We start from the raw sequence: 24,219 nt of genomic DNA, 5'->3' as shown, positions 1-24,219 counted from the left end.
TTATTTTAATAATTTGAATTTTGGGCCTCAGCTTGTACCTTTTTCAACTTCAAGGTCGCATTCATGTCAATATCCAATGCCCTAGCAACCATGGTTCCCTTAGTGTAGTACAAATCCATCATGGTCCTAAAATTGGCGTTGACCTCCTCCTCCTTCAGGATAGTTCTCCCATCCTATGCCACAACAGAAGTTGCAACTTCTTTTTAATGCCTCCACCAGTAATCCTCCTCTTCATCCACAACTTCCTATTCAATCCAACCCAAATCCAAACAATAGGGGGGCTCAACAGGTTGAGACACTCAACCTTCCTACATACAGTATTTCCACCATGGAATGTAATGAATTAAATCTCTAGTTCAGTCGAGTGGTAAATACTCATACTTCACCAATAATTGTTGAACATATTGATGATGCAGTCTCAAAACCAGAACCTAGGAATGCGGCTGGAACAACTGGGGATGAGTCAACACAAATTCATATGGAACAACAAACCCCTTCTCAACCAATTCTTACTAGATAATGTTAGATTGGTCCACCTTATCCTGAGAGACTATCCTTGACCAAACAGAGTCCTCATCCTGAATTTTACTTCTTGGGGAATTGCAAAATTTATTTGTCAAAATCCTGTTACTTTGGGCTATGAAGGACATACCAATTTATGCCAAAACAATCAAAGAATATTTCTCTAAGAACCCTGCAATAAAACCAGAGGATCCACTCAATATTCATGTTATGCGAAAATTATCAGATATAATGTTGGGGAAGTTTATGCTTGTTAAGTATGGAGATCCAAGGAACCTGATTCTTATAGTACAAATTAATGGGGTTGATATCCCAAATGTGTTGGTAGACATGGGGGCAACAATTAATGTTATAAATTCTACAACTGTGATTACCTTGGGTCTGTGAAACCTTAAACCAACCCCCACCATCTTAGAATTGGTAGATCAGTCTACTATAAGACCGATAGGGAAGTTGGAAGATATAATTATTTCAGTAGACTCATGGCAGTACCTTGTTGATCTTCTAGTATTACATACCCAATCCCCAACCGGTGGGCATCCTTTGATTTTAGGTATACCTTGGCTTGCGACCGTAGGCACTTATATTGGGTGTCGGTCGGGAAATATGGTAATATCCAATGGGGAAGTTACAAAGAATCTTATTCTTTATCCCCCTGCAGAACCGATTTCATCAGATAAACCAAGATTTACCTTAACAAAAAAACCTCTACCTGCAAAGGGTCTCGAACCTAAAAACAAAGAAATTAGACCAATTCTTACTATTGGTGAGGCCCTCTATTTTATGGATGAAACAGAAGATGATGCCATTAATACTTTTTTCAACAACCCTAACTTTGTTTCTGATTCAACCTGCTAGCTATTAGAATCTGTTATGAGTTGCAATGTTCAAGAAGCCATTGAACCATAGACTAAAGTTGAAAAAATTCCTATAATTGTAACCTGTAACAATATTCCTATAGAAATCGAACCAGGGAAGATGTTGAACATTAATCCTGAACTTTTACCTTCCCAGTCTGAACGATTACTGAAATTCCTTCAGGAACAGAAAGAAGCCTTTACTTGGGAATATACAGACATGAAAGGAATCCTTATTGAATTGTGTACTCATCACATATACATTAAAGAAGAATGTTGACCTGTTAGGCAACCACGGAGAAGAATTAATCTCGCTTTAAAGAAGATTGTCAAAGAAGAATTACAGAAACTATTGGATGTGGGATTTATTTACCCAATCTCAGACAGTCAATAGGTACCCCCACTAGTCATTGTTTTGAAAAAGAATGGCAAGTGGTCGATTTGTGTTGATTACAGGGAATTAAATAAAGAAACTCAAAAGGATCATTTTCCCTTACCTTTTATTAACCAGGTCCTTGATGCATTAGACAGAAAGAAGTTCTTCTCCTTTCTAGACGGATTTAATGGGTACAACCAGATCCAGATAGCCCCTGAGGATCAAGATAAAACTACCTTCGCATGCCCTTGGAGAACCTTTTCATACCAATTCCTCCCTTTTTGTCTCTGTAATGCACCTGTTACCTTCCAACGGGAAATATTGGGGATCTTTTCTGATCTAGTCAATGATAGTGTTGAAACTACATGGATGACTTCAGCCCATATGGGGATTCCCTTGAAGAAGGTCTAGAAAACTTAGAGAAAGTACTTAAAAGATGTTATCAAACACATTTTTCTCTTAGTACAATAAAATTCCAGATGATGATGAAGGAAGGAATAGTGTTGGGACATCTGCTTTCAGTTGCAGGAATTCGGGTTGATCCTACCAATGTAGAGGTAATATTACATTTTACTACACCTAAGACACCAGCATAGGTATGTAGCTTCATCAGTTATGCTAGCTATTATAGATGTTTTATAGAAAAAAATTATAAGATAATATATCCTCTTTTTCAATTGTTACCTAAGGATGCAAAGTTTGTGTGGACAAATGAATGTGAAATAGCCTTTGTGAAAATTAAAGAACTAGTTTTCAAAGCTCTGATATTACGTGGTCCTAACTGGAAGCTCCTATTTCATATCTCTATAGAAGATTCTTACACAGTAGTAGGGGCAGTCTTGGGACAATAGGAGGACAAGAAATTGTACATGATTTATTATGTTAGCAAGAATCTGACTCCTGCTGAACTGAACTATACAGTAACTGAAAAATATTTTTTAGCTATTATTTATGATATTAATAAGTTTCGGCATTACATTACATTACATGTGAATTGCACCCCTCCATTCGAAGAAATTTTCGCTCGGTACATAACTCCTAGAGAGATAGTTTCAAATGGAGGGGTGCAATTCACATCACATCTGAAATCAGGACTTATGAATAAGTATGGAATCAAGCATAGGATGACATCTCCATATCATCCTCAGGCAAATGGTCAAGTCGAGAGTACAAATAAAGTGCTGGAGAATATCCTTACAAATATTGTAGCAAACCATCGCTGAAACTGGGTTCAAAATCTTCCTGAGGCACTTTGGGCGTATAGAACAACATGGCAGAACACAACAAGATTTTCACCATACAAGCTTGTCTATGGGAAATCCCCTTTGTTTCCAAGAGAATTCGAAATTAAGACGCTTAGGACATCCCTTGAACTAGATTTGTATCTTTAAAAAACCAAGAAACACTGACAGGAACAGTTAAATGAATTGGATGAACTCCATTTGGTAGTTTTCCAAAACAGTGCTGCAATTCAGCAGCAGTGAACTAAATGGCATGATAAATTTATCAAGAAAAAGGTGTTTGAAAGAGGATAATGGGCATTATTCTATGACTCTTGGTTCAAATATTTTAAAGAAAAACTTTTCTCTAGATGGATGGGACCATATGAAGTCGACACGGTGTTTGATAACGGGACTATTAGACTCGTAAAAATCAATGAGGCACATACTCCCCTGATTGTAAATGGACATCGCTTCAAATTGTATCATTGTCTAGTTTCCAAAGACTCCTTTATTAAGAATCTCTTTGATAATTCTAGTTTTGAAATTGTTAGTGCAGAGAATTCTTCCTCTACACCTCTTCAGTAATATATATATATATATATATATATATATATATATATACATAAAATAAAATGTTGTTACTACACTATCATTATTTTTCTTGTAGGTACTTCACTGGTGTTGTTACTCCTCCGGTGTTGTTACTCCTCCGGTGTTGTTACTTCGTTCATCGTGATTTTTTCTAAGTACACTGGTGTTCTTACTCCTCCGGTGATGTTACTCCATTCATCACAATTTCATTTAAGTACACTGGTGTTGTTAGTCCTCCAGTTTTGTTACTCTATTCGTCACGATTTTGTCTAAGTACACTAGTGTTGTTACTCCTCCGGTGTTGTTACTTTGTTCGTCATGATTTCTTCTAAGTACACTAGTGTTGTTACTCATCCGATGATGTTACTCCATCAAGGTAACTCGCCAAGGATGTCCCCAACTGACTTTGTGGATTTGATTGACATTTCACATATGCCATGACTAGACATGACCATGGATGGTCATCCCTTAGTTGGGGGGGTACTATATTAATGTTAAATGTGTCATATTTAACAAAAATAATAATCCATAATTAGTGTTGTTGAACCTCACGCCAAATCATACATTCCACATAAATATTTCAATCCCCACCATACCTTGCACATTTATCCATACGCATTAGAACTTGAACTATGTACAATTGTATTGAATTATGGTCCTTTCCAATGCATTGTAATAATTTCCATTCTTTACCATAATCCACCATGGATTTTTCCATAATATTTTCCTGGATTTCCTTTTCACCACATCCCTTGCAACCGCAATCCCTGTCATCGCAAATTTACCAGTTAATGCTCTCCTCAATAGTTTTGATGCTACTCTGAGTGCTTCTATAGAGCAACTTGCATAGTGGGTGGACAAGTTGTTAAGCATGAACCTGAAGACACAGCGCAGGTTTGATTCCATCTGGATGTATGGAAGGTTTTTCAAAATACAGGGTGGCATACCTATTTTGAGAGGTTGTAGGGATTCAATTAAGCTGTTACAGTCGAATTTGCATTGAACTTGGACAAGAATTATTCCAAAGTTCGTAGGGTGGGCATTCCTGTCATAGAGGAAGTTATTTCGACTGTTAGCAGATTTCCGCAAGGTGGGAAGAAATGGTTCGCCCAGAAATCGCCTCTACCAAAATTTCAAGAATTATTCTTGCAGGCAGGAGAGACCATGGTTCAAAAGGGAAGGAGATAATATCATAAGTCCTTGCCACATCCATGGGCCGAGGTTGCGTATTTTGTGGTACAACACATCACTTGTGAAGGGAAGATTGCTACCCTATTAAAATACCATTTTAAACTTCTTGCATGCCTTTAGTTTCTTCATGTGCATTCTCTAGATATGCCACATTTCTTATTGAATAATATTCATTTAATGGCACAGCATTCTCGTCAGTCGCAGAAACCATTGGCGGTCCTTGTTAGGAAACTAGTGGTGCATGCCCTCTCACAAACTTCTGTGACTTAGCCTAAATTCACCGACTTGGCAGAAGAGGAACTTGCAGCCATGATTCCATCAAGAGAGGAAGAGGGATTAGTGGCAGAGGAAGAAGTTGCAGATGACGATGTTACACAAGAACCAATGTCAGATTCCAAACAATTGGAAGCATTGGCGACGGAGCGGGCTATAGCATTAGCCAATAGAGAAAGGGGTCATAGACGATGTTGTTACACAAGAACCAACATCGACTACTGGCCTGGAAGAAGAAGAAATAGAGGTAGAAGGAGGTGCTGGCCACGCTGATACACAAGAACCAGTGTCGACTGCCGACTGGGAAATAGGAGCAATGGAAGTGGAAGGAAGTGTAGTCGACGCTGTTACACAAGAACCAACATCGACCACTAAGCTGATGGAAGAATTGTCGGTAGTAGAAGAAATTGCAGGTGATGTTGTTACACAAGAACCAACATCGCCTACCAAAGTGATGGAGAAACTAGTGGAAGAAGTGGAAGTCATGGTCAACACTATTACACAAGAACCAATATCGACTATTAAGCAAGCAGCCAGAATGAAAAAGCAGGTGGCACAGGAAAAGGAGAAGGAAAGTGTATAAAATCCAGCGGAAGGAGAAGGAATTAAAGCAACAGGTGCAGAAAGGATGGAAATCGAGGAGGATATCCCTCGTTCTCCACTTTCTGCCTCCCTACCAAGAGGGGAAAGGAAATTTCACACCCCTAGACACTTAGTGAAAGAAAATATCTCTCCCCCGATACTAAAATTTGTAGGTTCAGTGAAGGGCACCATCATTAACACTGTCACACAACAACCAGTTTCAACTAGTGGATAAATTGGACAAATTGAAGGACTGGTGGTCAACACTGTTACATAAGATCTAACAATGACCGAGGGACAAGATGAAAAAAATGTGGTTGGTATTGTTATAACAACGTTTTTGGAAGAAAATTTTATTGTTGGTATCAACTCGCAAGGGCCAAAACCAAATTTTGAGAAAATAGTTGAAGAAACTATGGTTGGTGTTGTTCGCATAGAGCAGTTGGAAGAAAATGTTGTTGTTGGTATCAACCCGCAAGGGCTAGAACCATTTTTTGAGAAAATGGAGGAAGAAAATTGGGCAACAGAGTAGCCAGAGTAGACATAGGAGAAACGTGTTGAAAATACTACCCCGCAAGGACCTGCAATGGCTCCTGAGTCATTTAGGGAAAATGTAGAGGTTTCAAGACCTGCAGAGGAAGATGTTGGGGCCGCACTCTGAGTTAAGAAGAAGAGAGAGGAAATAAGGGTGAAACAAGAATTATTGGATGAGTTTCTTGACATAAACCCTTCAAATCCAACACCGACCATGAGACCAGTGGAGGAGGTCGTTATCAAGCAATAATTTATTGAATAGAGCGCAAAAAGAAGGCCCCCCATCCAAGAAAGTTACTGGTCACAATTCAAAGAAAATATGAAAATGAAATTAGAGATTAAGCAAGTGTTACACTTACGGAGATGGGTGAGGAAGCACAAGGAGAATGTTAACGAATCCTAGATCCACAACCACTTTAGCAGCAGTACAGGCCGAACCATTGTCGCATCTGTTTGAGTCGCGGGAATTCTTGTTCACCACTGAAATTCAGAAATTGCAGGCTACCACATCTCGCCTTCAACAGGGGTCTGTCTCTTTAGAATCCCACCGGGAAGGAGTGAGAGGAATTTGAGAACAAATTGCGAGAGTATTGACTGATTGACTCATATGGATAAAGCAAAGAAATAGCAGGAAAAGCAAAAGCAAAGGATTGAGGAACAAGAAGAAAAAGTGCAACTACTGAAGGTTGAAAAAGATGAAATGTTCTCTCTAGAGCAGCTTGTAATAGCGTGCCAACCTCCTGCTCATAGTTACACTCTGTTCCTCCATGAATAATACCTTTTCTTCTATTTGGAGAGCATCCATTAAGAGATAAGTCACGAAATTGAAGATCTGATACAGTTTATGCGGATCCTAAAGGGTCACAATATTCTAAACCAGCGCTTGATGTGTGAACTCTTCATGCATGATTATTTTTTGGGGACCCATCAATCGTGAAAAATGTGGGGGATATTCAGTTGAGAGCCTTCACCTCCTTCAAAATTAACTAGGTTAAGTTAAGAAAGCCTTCAACACGTGAGAACCAAGGGAACATGCCACTTGTAGTTTGGGCAGATCATTATCAAGCTGTGAATATTTTTAACAAACATCATACCTTCTTGGGAATAGAAGGATGGAAGGGCCAGATGCTAGCAACGTAGAAGTAGTGTGCTGACATGTGTACAAAGAAAATTTTTACTTGTCAAGAGGAGGCTCGGGTTGGCTATCAGAAACGATGGGTGTTGTCGTGAACTACGTAAGGATATGTGAACCTTTTGGGGCCCCTAATTTTGTTCAGGCTTTGGACAGAATAACATGATATATCGCATGTATTCAGACCTATGGGACCCGATGGATGGGTTTGAGTTTTTGTTTTCCCATTGTTTGCTTACCAGCTAAGCAGTATACACCATCTTACATGGTACACAAGGATTGGTGGAAGGAATCCTTTACACATATGGATACAAGGTTCTCGAAACAGAAATGGCTGCAAAGTATGACTTTGCACAACTCCATGCTAACCACAATGGATCTAACACTGATTTGCACAGGAGACGAGATGCATGAGGACATGTAGAAAGGCTAGTTGGGGAGAGATGTTGGTTTTTAATTTTACCCACCTTTTTATCCCTTTCCTGTACTCATTTCATGCCCTTGTTGGTCGATTTTCAATCTAAATAGCAAAGGTACACCTACTATCATGTATTTTTGAATTGCTAATCAATGAAGTGTAGTCATAGGGGATTATTGCCTAAAGTGACTTGCTAACTTTAGGTTTCATGCAGATTTGGAGGAATTATAACCAAAGGGATGATTCAGTGTATGACAACTATTGAGCTGGCAGCGCTATCTTTGGATATCAGCTGCAATGGTAGATCAAACTATCAACCATCACAAGTGCTATATTTGAATTTTGTTGTATATCAAGAAACCACTATGTATTTGCAGGCAAACAATTTTTGTAATCTTAGGCATTGTTAGTTGATTAATGAAATGTATAAGTAGTGATTACGGGGCTAGGAAAGCCATCGCTAGGAGATATACGATATTTTTGAGTTGTAACAGCATACCTCTGTAATGATATTTTGATTAATACAATTGTTGATATTTTGAGTATTTTATAGATCTCAATCTTGCCATAGCCCTGATTAGGGAGTTGGGCCCACTCTCCTGACCAGGCACTATTGGATTAGATGTGTGTGTAGGTTTATTTTCTATTGTGTTATCTCTTTGTTGTGTAATGATTTCAGTGTGTTGTTGTGAGTCTTAACTTGTTGTTACTCTTATTTTTTGTTACAGTTATAACTTGTTGTTACACATTGTTATGTTATGATTAAATGTTCAATGTTGGGTAGGGAAACTGTGGCCTGCATATACCTTGCATGATAGCCTTGAAATAACTAGTCGAGCCCCAGGTTGACAATTAATGTGGAATTGGGTGAATTGCATGATTCATATCTGAACACCAACAATAGGGATAGTAGAAATGGGAGGAATCAAAGGGGAGGTCAATGATGGAGTAGAAGAAGAAATGACAGTCTATTGAACTATGAATGGGTTTTTAGTAGCCTGATTCAACTGAGTTACCAAATTTTCAAGCTTTTCAAACTGTTGTAAGATATCTTTATCAGATTCTGAGATGTATGGTTTCAATTTGGTTTCATCAAATACTACTTTTGGGACAAATCTTTCTAATTTGGTTCTCAAAATACTATGTTCGAAAGGAAAATCAAACTCAATATCCTCGACTGTTAGAAGGATTTCAGGGAGTGAGTGAGATCTCGGCATAGGGCTATTTCTCGCTTGACTTTCTTCAAGGTTCTTTTTCCTAATCAAACTCTCAGGATCATTCACAACTTTATGAGGATCAGGATATGGATGTAATCTTGTGTAAATATTTCTAGGAGTCAAATTTCCAAGGGAACTTGTTACAACTAATTTCTAAACAAAACTTTTGGGTGAAAAATCCAACCTAATGATTTCTACCTCATTGTCACCCACATGAAATAGGTTTAAGCTTTTGAAATCAATGTTTACCAAGGAATATTTATCCCCAATATGGTCGCCAGAATGTTAGCACTTCGTAGCTTTCCTTGGCTGAAAAAGAAACTGAAGAGGTAACCACAAACCACTTTTAAAGCTGGGGTCTAGCCCTTCCAGCTTCAAAGATGGCTCTCTCTCTCTCTCATTTTAATTTTGTTGTTTAGATCATAGGCTAGATATGAAAGGTCAAGATAAGTTTTTTTCAAATTTTTGGTTATAGAATGAAAGAAAATTTTATTGGGCATGGAGTCCTAAAAATATTCAATAATCAATCACAAATAAACAGAGTAGTTGAACAGGGTGAGGTAGGAAAACTCCTGGATCTCATGAATTATGTGTGGTATGGATAAGATGAATATAAGATGAGAATCAATTAAATATAAAGCATACTTAAATGAATTTTATATTTAATCTCCGAAGGAAAATATTAAGATTGTTTAAACAAGGTAGAGCGGAGTATTGTAAGTAAATTCATCTCGTAATCTTCTTGTAACAATCAAGAAAGAACATCCATGTAAAAACTTAGAAGGAAAAACAAATTGACAGAGAGGAAAAAATCACCATTTATCTGACACAAGAATCGTGAAACAATATTGCCTCTGTATTTCTGAATTGATTACTTCAAAATAAAGTCCACAACTTACAATTAAAAAAATATCTTCTCCTTTTACATAATCCAACCCTTTCTAATTATTTTTACAAAATACTTATAGATTCTATATTGAACTATTTTGGACTTCAAATAAAATTAATTACAAAATGATATCTACCCGAAGATGTAGATATTTCAAAAATAGAACTAAATGATAGCAATCCTGGACTAATTCAGATGTTATGTTCACAATTTGAGTGTTGTTGTTGACTGTAGCTACATTTTTTCTTCTTCTATTTGACTGCTCCTAACCTATAGGATTTTTTTATTTATTTTACTCAACGAGCTCCAACATTTTATCCCATCTTTCTTCAGTAGGAATAGAGAAATTTACCATATTTCAAAATCTTTCATCCACTCCTGTGTATATTTGAAAAGTTGGTTTATTTAGAAACAGATGATGGATTTCATGCTGAATGAAGAGTTCATATTGTAGATCTTCCATGAAAGCTTCTCCGCTTCTTATTCCTCTCACTTTAGCGAATTTGGGTGTATCTGCAACTATATTACACAATTGGTCATGATAGTTCTCTAATGGAATTAATTCTCCATTAGAATTTAGAAGCTCTCAAAGGTGGAAGCCCTTTCTCCGGCAACAAATTAAATTTTATGTTAAATCTCTTTACTTGTAGTTCTAACTCTTTGCACTTGTTTTCAAGTTGTATCTTCAGGTTCTTCTTTGTTATAACCCTTTTCACTTCCATGATTATGCATGTTATGTCCTGAGTTTTAAGTTCTTTGAGCTCATCCTTAGTCTTGGAGTTCAACATCTTGATAATTATGTGTGCTTTTGTGGGCCTGTGTTCAATTTCAACCTTTGTGTGTTCAACTATTGCTTTGACATTCTGTACCAGTTTCTCCTGCTAAAATATAATCTGGAATGGTGACCACAACTCTATGATATTTGCATGAATGTTATGCAATATGCTTTGCTTGGCCTCTGCCAACATTTGTGTTGTTAATGACTAGTTTTCATACATTCCAATCTGTTGAATAAGCTTGAATTTTTTCTACACTTCTGCGAAATATGCATTGTCAGCTTTGATCTTATTTTCCTCCCTTCTTTTCAATGATGCTAATAACATTTCATTTTCTTGGCTAGTTAATGATAAATCTAACAGAGTTTCACTAACTTTTCATAAGAATTTGTACTAGATATTAATTCCCTCTATGTTGAGGTCGTTTCTTTGTTTTTTGTACTATCTGTTGTGTTTATGTACCTGCAGCTACCAATAGTTATTTTTCTTTCAAAAGTGCCTCCATGTCTGTCTCCATTTTTTGAATTTGAAAGTTTTGTTCAACTATCAAATTGGACAAATTTTATTTCTCTACCTCCAGCTAAATGATTTCTTTGGTTTGTGGGTGCTTTATGGTTGGAAGCTTGAGTTGCTTTCTCAGAGCTTGAATATTAGCATTCTTGTTTTTAATCATCTCCTCAGCTGATTTGGTGTCACTAGGATTGTATCCTAGTTTAATCACCAAATCTTGAAGAGCTTTGGCTATGGTTTCTTTGGCCAATGAAGACATTCGCTCTATCTTTAGCAGTGAATGTATGTTGTTCAGAGAGGCTTACAACCTTGAGACTACCATGGTTGAACTTGGTAATGTTGAGTATATCCATTCAATAGCCTATTTATGCAAGTAAATATGATCGATTGCATGAATCTTCTTGGCATCAAAAGAAAAGACAGAGGCTTTGTAGTCTTTTGGGCCTTTAGGGACTGGAACTATAGGTTCTAAGAAGGATAATTGGAAATTTCTCTTCTCTGTGTCAAGTGTAGAAAACAATATGTGTTGTGTAGTAGAATTATGCTTCCAAAATTCTGAGTATGTTGTAGCCTTTAATGCTTCCTTCTTCTTCTTAATCTCTCTATATCTAGCAGAAATGTTTTGTTGTGTTGCAATCTAGGATGTAGAAGATATAGGTGACTCTGTTGTCTCTTCAATGTGTGAGAAGGAAGTGGTGGGAAGACCTCTTAAAACTCCCGTGAGCCCTTTTCTTCTGATGATTTCTCTTGAGTATTTGTTTAAGTATCCTCTTTACTATCATTCTTAGTATTTGCCTTAGGATCTCTCTTATTTCTTCTCTTGAAAACACAGAAATTTTCATCTTAAGACCCTGAATCTATATGAGACATAATTTCCCTTGATCTGTTAGCTTCTTTTTCCTTCGAAATAGGAGTTTGTAGAGATGTTTGCCTAGCAATTTTCTCTAGCCTCTTGTAGTTTATTCTCTATCCACTCCTCTTGATTGGCATACTTCTCTACTTCTGGTCTGGGTGTATGTGCATAAGGTGGGGTATTCTGCTCAACTCTTAATTTTGAAATTATCCCGAATGGATCAAAGACCATGTAAAACTTAGCTTGAATTTCAATTTTTCGGTAAATCATTTGCATCATTTGTTGTTTCTTTGTTGTTGATGATGTAAAGACCAATGTGTGCATTTAGTTTAAATTGAGTCTTTTTCTTTCTTGACACAAAATGCAGGTCATCCATATTCAACATTTTCCTGATATATTCTAAGGCAAAGATTCTTACTAGTACAAAAACTGGAAACCTCTAGGGAGGGAGTTCACATCCATAGATTCAAATTTCTATGGGATAAGCCAATAGGAAAGTAACCATAATATAACTTGCCTTGACAATTAAAGGAAAATAGAAGCAGAATATGGGGAATTATTTTTGGGTAACTCAATATTTTCATGTTAAAAAGACTCAAAAATATGGACTCGTTGAGAGAAAATAAGCTTCTAGTATATTTCCATGAGTGAATTAGTGGAAAATGGATGTAAGGGATCTTGAGGATTAATCTGAAGATCTTGGCAAATAGCTTTTGGTGTAATTGTGAATAAGATTTCATTATTTTGGGCAATTATAGCCTTCTAGCTAGGGAGATACCTAAGATGACACCATGTAACAAATTCTTGGAAGACATGAGTTTGGGGAAAATTAATTGAGGTAAGAATGACTCCCAAATACTCAATTCATCACTATTATCTATGAAATTTTGATTTTCCCAGTTATGAAGCTCATACAAGTTGAAATCACACTGGGTTTTTGTTATTTTATACTGTGTGTCCACCATAGAAAATTCATCTAAGTTATAAACAAGAGGTACAAAGGACTTTAAACAACCATTTTCACCTTTCCTTTATGAGATGACATCTTTGACTATAATGGAGGCTAAGTAAATAGCGCTACCAGGCTACAATTGATTGATTATAGAAGGGGAATGTTGCTGCAGAGGGCGCTGATGCACTTGAAAACCTTCGGGTCAAAACCTGCAAAGATAAATGAAATGGAAAAAGGGACTAATGCAAGGTGATGCGAGGCTTTCTAAAGCACGAGGGGGGTGATTAATGAAAACATTATTGATTTGGAGTGTTTCATTAAAAGAATTAAATGTTGGTAGGAGTCATTAATGGCCAACGTCCATATGAATATTGGTGGGAAGATTTAAGGACAAATAGTAATGTGACGTGGGTGAATGAGTGGATGACATGTGGCATGCTCTGAATGGAGCGAGAGTAGGCGGGAGTGGGTAGTGGTTTTTGGGGGTTGCAAATGGTAAGCAGTAAAGGAGGGGAGGGCCCCAAAGTCACTATGGAGCCGCCATGTGGGTTTCGGTGGTTCCCACAAAACCATATTTCGGACCCCCGCCCCCCTTCCTCCTCGTTAAGTTCTAAAAGCTTGGGGGGGGGGGGGGGAATATCGTCCTCTACCGTTGATCTGGGCGAGGACGATCTCATCCATTCAATCACACAAGCACTTTATCGAAAGGCAAAAAAACATCACATCGCCCTTTATTTGCAACTTTAATCAAATCCTTTTTTATAATTAAGCATAATCAAAAAGCTAAAGTGACATTTTAACGAGCGCGCCCTTATGGAGATTTTTTATTTTTATTTTATTTCTCCCATTTTATACATTCTTTTTCTGTTTTTCTGTTTTTTCTATTCTTTTTTTTTCAAAAGTTAAAAACAATTTAAAGTAAAAAAATAAGTTTACAACATCCCACTGGGATAAATAGCTAGATAATCTTACCTTGATCACTATATTTATAGGACCGTAATAATATCTATTTCAAAAAATTAATATATAGTACACTGGGTCTCGAATAGACAGTGGGTGCTCTGTTAAGGCATTCATGAATGTTCTGTTAAGGCATTCCTGGATAGACAATGGGTTCCCTGTTAAGGCATTCCTTGATGTCAAGTCATCGGGTCAATTCCCTATTCCAATCTGGATGATATATTAGACATGATGAAAATATAATCCTACTAAAGAGGGGTAGAGTATGTATGCCTTCGTAAACTTAGCAGTCAAATCGTTGCGCGGAGGTGGGTCCCTTGTTCTACAAACAAAAGGTTCTCATACACCAATTTAGTGTTTAGCTTGGGTGTGACCTAAAAAAAAGAAGATAATTAATATATATATATATATTTTATTTTTAAAATTATAAATATTTATATTTAATTGTTTTAATTTTATGAAAATTATATTTTAAAATTTCCAGACGTTCAAAAAAGAAATCCATGGAATATTTCGATCATATATGGAAATGTCCAGATGAATCATAATGAAAGAAGATGTTCACAAAGCAAAAGTGAACAAACATGTTTATCGAAGTCACTGTAAGACATTAAATTCATATGCATTTAACTAACTTCACTCGCTCTCTGTCGCCAACATAGTCGTGTTCTGCAATTTTTATACAACTAGAAGATTGAAATGGCGTCCCCTCCGAAACAGCCTATCCATTCCGAAAAATAGCATTGATCAAAGAGTACCCATCTAGTGTGGAGTAGGTAAGGAGGATTGTTTTATTTTGGAGGATGTAATCTAATAATTAAGTGGGGAGATTTAGATTCTACCAGTTATATAGTCCAACCCCGGACTTGTATGCTTGAGAGTTTAAAATAGCAAGGAAGATTGTGTTGCTTTAGCAACGACTCCCTCACAAAATTCGTTCAAATTTATATCAGAAGACCCGCCTTCACTCATGGCAGTCTTAGCCAATTCCTTTCATTTAACAACATTCTTCCGCATTTCTTCTCCAGCTCCACTTCTCTGGTCAACAACTATTCTCATACATCTCTCGATCTCCTCCCTTCCCAATGTCCCGTCTTCACGCTTCTTCATCCTCACTCCCGTCCTCCACACATCTGCCAGGAATTTTGAATTAGATGTTTGATCAGTCCACACGCCCAACGTCAGCACCGAAATCTCCAGGCTCAGAGCCTCCAGTGTGGCGTTCCACCCGCAGTGGCTCATAAAAGCAGCCACCGATGGATGAGACAACACCTCCAGCTGAACGCACCAGTTAACCACCATACCCCGCTCTTTGGTTTCTTCCACAAAGCCTGCCAAAAAAAATTCCCCAATGTCTTCATGGCCAGGAGGAGGGCGAATGGCCCACAAGAAATTCTGACCACTGCATTGAATCCCCAATGCTAATTCATAGATTTGTTGTGCGCTTAGGACGGAGATGTTTCCAAAAGCAATGTACACGACAGACGACGAGGGATTCTTGTCCAGCCACTTTTGCACGGCGTCTGTCACTTTCCAAGGATCTGCGCCCACTTATGAATCATGGAGATTGTGTCTGGTCAGAAAAGACGAAGGTATGCAAGGTCCTATACTCCGAAATGGAACTCCCATTGATCTTAGATAATCGACGGTCTTGGGGTCCAGTTCATAGAAGGTGTTTGCAAGCACCCACGACTCATCGCTGAGGCCCTCCATTTGCTCGAGATAAATTTGCAATTTGTGTACTGTACTTAGGAATGACATAGGTAAATCCCCATTTTCAGTTCAGGAGGCAGGGAATGATAACGTTCACGCTCTCTCGCACTTGACGTGAATCCCATGTTTCCCCTATGGGACATCATGTGTAGCTTGGGAAAAATACAACAACAGATAAAAATATTTCCCTAACTAGTAAAACTACAAATTTCTTGGAGAGGCAATCGATGAAAGTGCAATGACTTGTATAAATCCCAAACTTATTAAATATGGAATCATGCAAATTCTAAAATTAGAGATCACATCTCACAGCTCTGATACCATATGAGAGAGTGAAGACTAAAACACATAACACAAAAACTTGGAACTTGTTTCATTTGATTACTGAAACAGGTATTTATACACAACATAGATCTTTCTGGAGTCGATGGGGCGGTGGCTTCTTCAGGAAGCTTTGCCATTTGTCAAAAATCTCTAGAAACTACATTTAATACATCTGTTGAATTCTAGAGGTGTCCAGTCACTGCATTAATGGCAGTGGTTGGAATTATCGTCGTTTTCCAACACTCCCCCTTAATTCCAACCATATACTATAGCACAATATACAAGACACTGTAAACATATTCTTAATTGACATGCCTGTTGGTCTAAGTCTCAGCTACGCTTACATTTCATTTTTCCCTTCTTGTGAAAAGGTCCATGCTTGTTCATTTGCTGATGCAATTTCATCTTCACCTTTCTTGTCATAAAATAGTGATTGAGCTTCTCCTTTCTTGATTGCAGGTTAACATTGTTTGTATTCAAAATTGCTTCATGTTCTTGGGACTTATACTTGTCCTTAATGCTTGCAATTTCTTCAAGTGTTGTTGCTTCTTCCTGATTGTCAATATCTGCACACTCAAAAACAATGTTAGATTCATAAACAGAACCATATTGATTCTTGTCATCCTGCTCATTCATGGATTCTTCATTTTCAAGATTCTTCACCATGCCAGTTATTGTTTTTAAACCTACATCAATATGTTTAAAAGATTTCTCAAGCCATCCTTCAATTAGCTTTATCTCTGCATCATAATCAAGCTTGATATCTTCAAACTTGTTTCTTCCTTTAACTACTACTACAATTTATTCTTCATGTTCTTCCACGCGATCATCAAAAGCAAACAACAATTTATCAATCATTTTCTTTTCAAAGATAACTTGCAATTCATTTTCATAAAATAAATATCCATTATCAAATTTAATTGCAAATTCATCCGTTGCGGCTGAGTCATCCACAACTTTTTCCTCTGCAATCTCATTTGTTTTCTCACTGCATTTCATTTCCGGCTGATTCAAATCAATATTTAGCATTTCATATTCCACCTCAACCCCATGATACTTTCTCCTAAACTATTTAAATTCTCTTCGGAATTGTCTCCTCTGTCGACCCATCACTCCCATCACTCTGCTTAATATGCCTACAATACTCTTCATACGCCTCACACATTGGCCTCTATATCATTGGCCAGTAGCTCTATTCCTTACCAGATAACAACACAAACACCAAGAATAACAGCCCCATGTCGCAGCCGAAAGACTCTCGCAACATCACCAGCAACCACACCACCACCAATTACCATGGCATCATCAGCGACAATGGTGGCGCTAAGCCTTCAACAACAGATACAGAATCAATATTTGATCACCTTCACACATCAACACTTCTTTCACTCCTTCTTGGCTTGGAACACATCACCCAACACCTTCCAAACACCGGGCACCACCAACAGGCAGTAGTTGACGAAGACACAAATCTCCTCCTCGATGTGCACACGCTAACAAAACTATGGCACATCAATAGATGGGAATTTTTAAATGAAAGAAATATGGCGACAGCTACACATTCTTCCATGCAATAATTTTAACCTCCACGCCTTGTTCGACCCTCTACAGGTCACACAGCCTCACCAAAACTCCACAATCATCTCTCTCTCGGTGCTCTTCCTCGGTGCTTTGACAATTCACCAAAACTTTACATATTGCAACCCACTTATCTGCTCACACCTCTACCATGGTTTTGAACAACGCTTTTTTTTAGCGCAGCTCCACGTTCACTGCTCACATTGCTACTCGGCCTCAAAGTGAGACTATCAACAACACCATACCTCACTAATTCAAATAAGCCTCATCGATTCACAATAGAAAACGAAGAGTCACTCCTCAGCGATCGGCCCTATCTGTAGCACTCTACTACACAAGGGGTTCAATCTATTGAAAACGAACTGCTGAGAGCCTGATCTTCCAGCGAATAAATCCAGTCAACACTCACAAAAAGCTTCTCTCACACGCAAGAGATCTAGATTCAAAAAATACAGATCTTGTCTCTCGATTTGATCAAACCATTCAGTTGACAACAAAGTCTCATGAATGGCAGCAAACGATGCATTCAAATCACAGCTCACACCAGCAAAGATTATGGACAACAGGCACAAGAGAGCAAGCTCCGATACCATCTCAGAGAACAGAGAGACTCAACTCATCAACACAGCATTCTGAAACAATTATAACTTTAGAGCTTAGAACTTAGAAGCTAGAATCTCTGAACACTTATTGCACAAGAACGCCAAATCCGCGAAAAATGCAGCGAAATCCCAAAACACACATTCAATTTGAAGTCTTTCCTCTTTATCGCCAATAACTTACAGTAGAATCCATTGATGCAAACGAAAAATAACCAATTAAAAACCGCCGATTTCAAGCCAATAGAACACAAAATCTCTAGGGCCAAGATTTCTCCACGATCATCAATTTAGGGTTCCTTCAGACCACTGTCGTGCCAAGAATCATTCAATAACAAAACTTCAAAGCTCTGCAACTCAAACTTCTTTGGCACGCTCACCACCAGCACGCCATTCTCCAAGCTCACAACACACAGCGCCTTTGCTTGACTCCTCTGGAACACAGCGATATTTCACTCACTCTGATTGCTCACCTGAGCTCTATCTTCTGGACAACGCTGGACCGTGCACACAGCGCCACAGAGCGACCTCTCACAACTCAAAACAGCCGACACTCCTGAACTCTCCACTCTGCCGAAACCCTCGGCTCTGATACCAAATTAGAGATCACATCTCACACCTGCTCTGATACCATATCAGAGAGCGGAGACTAAAACACATAACACAGAAACTTGGAACTTGTTTTCATTTGATGACTGAAACACGTATTTATACATAGCACAGATCTTTCTGGAGTCGATGGGGCGGTGGCTTCTTCAGGAAGCTTTGCCATTTGTCAAAGATCTCTAGAAACTACATTTAATACATCTGCTGAATTCTATAGGTGTCCAGTTATTGCATTAATGGCAGTGGTTGGAATTATCGTTGTTTTCCAACAGGACAGTGATGTTTCCAAAAGCAATGTACATGACAGACGACAAGGGATTCTTGTCCAGCCACTTTTGCATGGCTTTTGTCACTTTCCAAGGATCTGTGCCCACTTATGAATCATGGAGATTGTGTCTAGTCAGAAAAGCGAAAGTATGCAAGGCCCTATACTTCGAAATGGAACTCCCATTGATCTTAGATAATCGATGGTCTTGGGGTCCAGTTCATAGAAGGTGTTTGCAAGCACCCACGACACATCGTTGAGGCCCTCAATTTGCTCGAGATAAATTTGCAATTTGTGTACTGTACTTATGAATGACATAGGTAAATCCCCCATTTTCAGTTCAGGAAGGCATGGAATGATAACGTTCACCCTCTCTCGCACTTGATGTGAATCCCATGTTTCCCCTATGAGACATCATGTGTAGCTTGAGAAAAATACAACAACAAATAAAAATATTTCCCTAACTAGTAAAACTACAAATTTGTTGGAGAGGCAATCGATGAAAGTGAAATGACTTGTATAAATCCCAAACTTATTAAATATGGAATCATGCAAATTCTAACTAGACTTACCCCTCTTCACTAGTAAAATTACAAATTTATTTGAAAGGGAGAGGAGAAAAGCACAATGACTTATATAAATACCAAACTTATTAAATATGGAATCATGCAAACTCCAACTAGACTTACACCTCTTCCACTAACTACTTCAAGGTAATTATTTCACCATACTCTACTAAATTCACTTAACTCAATTCTTCATACATCACTCACTTCAACTTTTCTAGATCGGCATGCAGGACTTAACCCAATTCTTCATGCATCGCTCGCTTAGAACTTTCTAGATCTGCATGCAAGAGTATTTACTATTTCTAAGAAAATTAAAGTGACACAAAGAGAAGAGAGTTGGACCATTGTAGAAGTGATGATAGATGGTGAAAATGGTTGTGCATTGCATCCACAACAAAGCATGAGGAACGTTCATCTTCTTTGCAAATTTTTGACCCCATGGAAGAAATAGATTATAAACAACACAACCCATTGGAGGAGCATTCCCACTGACATTCAGTTTGTGGATCGGCTGCTCCAATTCCAAGCCACTGTTGTTGTTGTTCATATGATTGAAAAAAGCGTTGTTGATGTTTAAGTCAAGCGTGTGGTCTTGAGGAAGGTCGTGTGGGATACACTCGAACTGTATGGGGAGCTTAAGTCATTGAAGGAACTCCTTGTCTTGTATGAATTTGTGATGATTGTAGCTGAAAGTAACGAATGTGACCAGCAATCCTCTGGAGTCGATTTTCTTGGAGAACTGTAACATTGGATTCATCTGGCCCATTGTTGGGTATGACAAAACAGGACATGACCCTTAATATTTTCCATCTCTATCTCTATCTCCTCTATCTCCATCTCCATATTGTAGTATTGCAAGCGCTGCAAAAGATTTCCCCTTATGTTAGATATACAGGTTTTGTAACGCGACAAAGCCTCAGTAATAAAAACATGCAGGCTTACAAATTTAAAGACTTCAAAAGAAAAGTGGGTAGTTCCTGATAAAAATCAGCCTTGGTGGTTAGCTCGTTAGAAAATTCAGCCAAACATCTCATGTTGTTTGCAAGTACAAGGACAAGACAACCACCATCCAACACATGGTAGGTATGATAGGCAATCCTGTTGTGCACTCTTTTGTGAATTTTTATAAGGTTGTGCTCGTTGGTGGAGGAATGAAAATGATTAAAATATTTGTATTTTTATAAAATTAATTAATTTAACTTTTTAAATTCCCAAGTATCTCTTTCTTCATATCCCCTAATGCAAAAACTGTCTTCTATGTTGAGGCTTCGAGTTGTTCTACCTCTTTCTTGGAAGCCAGCGAGTTCTTTTCCAGTTGTTCATTCTCACCACAATTACTTAACATTTGAGCTTGTTGCTCCTGCATAGGCCAAGCTAGCTTTAGTAAGGGTGGTTGGATGTTGCCTAGTGTCTGACATTATCACCCTTTCCTTGATGAATGTAGGTGATGCATCATCATCACGAAAGTGCTTCCTCTACACCTCTACAATATTCTTTTGCAACTTGTCAAATGATAGATTGTACACATCCATGATCGTATCATCACCAAGAAGAATAGCCTCTCCTTGTTTGCTTGGGGCTGGTTCTGACACTAGAGGTGGCGGACACTGAGAGATGACCTGTGGTTCTCTCGAAATCAAGGATGTATCTTGTTCGTGTGGCTCCTTATCCAACTCCATGTATGTCACTTCAATTAGTTGCTCAATCTGCTAAGAAAGTTCCTGATCCTGCATATATTCACCCTCTTCCTCAGCTGCTAGTTATTCTGACTCATCAACTTGTATGGGCATTGGTTGCTCTGTCATCACACCTTGCCTTTGTTCCTCTTCCTACTTTTTCTCCTCTTCTCTTTCTCTCTTCCTCATCTCCTGTTATTCCTTCAACTTATTCTTTGTCTACTATAGCTTAAGTTATGCTTCCTGCAGCGTCTTCTTTTCTCTCTTCCTTCGATCTACTCTCTTTAGCTGTTGCTCCCTCTTTGCTTCTGCTACCAAAGTTTCTTTCTCCATGATAGGATTTTCCCTCATCTTGCAACTTTTCTCTGCCTCTGAGTTCTCAACAATCTTCCTCTTTCCCTTGTCCTGTACTAGATTGTTGCCTATTATTGTTGTTGTTGTTTCTTCTAGGGTTGTTGGTGTCTGCAGAGCAGATTTCCAAGTTCTTGCTAAGATGACTGGCTCATTGAGTCTAGAGGAATTGTAACAGCACCTCCAAGGGTCCACCTCTGGTCAATTACATGTCCCGTGGATCCATGGAAAGTAAACTCTCACATAGTAGTCCTTGAAAATACCATGGGGAACATAGGGATTAAAGTCTCTGGTGCCAAACTTGAATTTCACTATCTTCTTAGCTTTGGCATCTACATCTTTCAAGCTCTTAATCCCATATAATCCAATCTACAAAGGAAGAGAGGGCTATGGCGTTTTCTTCTTCCTATGTAGTCCTGTTGATAACCTTATAGAGAGGTGATATGAAATCTCTTACATGATCAACTTGTTAGTGGCATACCTTGGTAGAACATGTAGAGGCTTCTCTCTACCAAACACTTTGATGAATATGTCGCATAGTGAGGCATACCAATCTACAATGTTCACTATTGCCTCTATTTCTTCTTGAGACATGCAAGGTGGATCCTACTCGAAGATAAGCTTTTACAATGAGATGATAAAATGGTCAATTAGCCTTGCCATCACTCCTCGATAGCTGCAATCGGAAAGAAAATTGCAATAGATGTTGATGACATTCTCTTTTGGTGTCCATGTCCAACTCATGGTAGGGAATTGCTTCTAGGCACAGATTGCATCAAGTAAGTATGCGGACATGTAAAACCTTGCTTGCTCATTCTTAGGCAGATTTTGAGTGTTAACCACATAGATCTTCAACTAATGAGCCAACAAATCTAACCAGTTGAATGGATTCCCATCATTCACCAACTAGTCCAGTAAGACCACCCACCCTTTAGGAAAGGTTTTGTTTTCTCTTGACCATGTATTGTGCAAGCAAATATGATCAAGAACTGGTAAGCCTTCCTTAGGGACTTCATCTTGTAAACATGAGTGGGTGTATGCCTAAACTTGGACGACTCCTTCGCCCAGCGCTTGACGATGTCTCTAGTGTTCACATAGCTATGGGTGGCATAAAAAATCGAGTCCCTACACTTCATCAGCTCAGGAAAGTGATACATCTGTTGAAAGTTCTCTGCCCTGAAGGTGGCAATATCTATCCCACTGGCACTGTTCAATGTCATTGTATGTTCATCTATGTGCGAGAAAATCTAGCTAATGATGTTCGTACATGGGAAGGTGGGGTACATGCATGCAACCTTGTATAATCTTGGCCATTGTATGCTAAGATAAACCTGTCGGTCCTCTAAGTCTTCCTTGAAGTTCTCCGCAAAAGAATCTTTGATTTGATGCCATGTCAATGTTGTACCCTTCTCAATGAACAACTAAGTATCTGCATAAACTGGTAGACCAATTGATATCTTCTCAACTCCTTCCTCAGAACTGCTCTTGGCAGTTTCCTTTGATGCAGCTCTCTTGGATGCCATGTTAAGTTTAATGGCTATAGAGGTGTTCAACAATTGTTGTACATGTGGGACAGAGAAGACACCGATAACAAGAAAATGTCAGCTTAAAAACCAAATCAACTTCAAGACAATACCAAGCAGAAAACTGGGCTCATGATGGGAAGGATTGTGCAATTCTGGCTTACAGAGGTCACTAGCTGACTATAGGAACTGCGGATTGTGTAGTCCCAGCAGTCAGTGGGAAGGCTTGATGATTGGAACTGCACAATGCACAATCCAGTTTAGGAAAAGGCCAAGAGAGACTGCGCATTGCACAATCTCAATAGCTAAGTTGGGAGTTTGACTCCTAGAACTATGTAGTGCACAGTTGGATCCATCCCAGGATAGGCTCTGTGAAATTCTAGAAGCCAAGACATAGGCCTTGATCTCCCATATTGGGAAGTGCATGCAATGAAGTGTGATATCAGGGTAAGGGGACCCAGATCTATCCAAAGGAGTGTGAAAATCAAGCATATATGAAGGATGGTATGATGCTAAGTGTAGATCTAACTAAGTGTTGATGCATGTATGTGAAATAAGTGTAGGAATCAATTAAACCGAAGGAAAATGAAGCATGTGAAGAGAGTTGCCACAACGGCGACCATTGGTGCAAAAATAGGGTAACTCATGCGACACTTGGGAAAGGCAATCTAAAAATTGAAAAAACGCTTTTACAATATAAAACAAATTAAAACGCCATAATTCATTTAAATAAACAAGTGAAAAAACACTCTCACAATTTAAACAACAAAAAGCAAAAAAATAACGGCAAAAGACTAAAAAAGAAAAACTCACCTGGAAAAGTGATGACGATCGCACTAAAGGTTCCTTGATCTCCTCAGGAATGTTAGAGCTCTAAGATCGAGTGTCCAAATGATCTCCAGCAGCATCGATAAAATATATTTTTTGAAATTAGGGTTTATGACATGCATGCCTGAAATCAAGGAAAAAACACACTTGGCGGAAGTTTCTAAAAATAGTGCAAGTGTCCTCCTTCGGGTTACTAAAAATAGATCCCTATTTTTTAGGGATGTTTTTTTTCATTTTTAGGAAAAGCTTCCATGCATTGGTTGGAAAGATTGCATAATTCTGGGAAGGACCGAGCAACTTTCTGTGTCATGCACTGAGTAGTTTCTAAGCA

The 24,219-nt window shown here is 38.4% G+C and overlaps 1 pseudogene; it reads right to left on the bottom strand.

Moving 5' to 3' along the window:
* Positions 1–14,738: 14,738 nt before the first annotated feature.
* LOC149187007 (UDP-glycosyltransferase 75C1-like) lies at positions 14,739–20,326 on the bottom strand (annotated as a pseudogene).
* Positions 20,327–24,219: the final 3,893 nt, after the last annotated feature.

Source organism: Pinus tabuliformis, chromosome 3_1, assembly GCF_031772625.1.
Source record: "Pinus tabuliformis cultivar Carrire ecotype Pingquan chromosome 3_1, CPIR1, whole genome shotgun sequence".
Taxonomy (NCBI): Eukaryota; Viridiplantae; Streptophyta; class Pinopsida; order Pinales; family Pinaceae; genus Pinus; species Pinus tabuliformis.
Note: the sequence above shows the minus strand (reverse complement) of the source record. Positions and strands in the feature narration are given on the sequence as shown.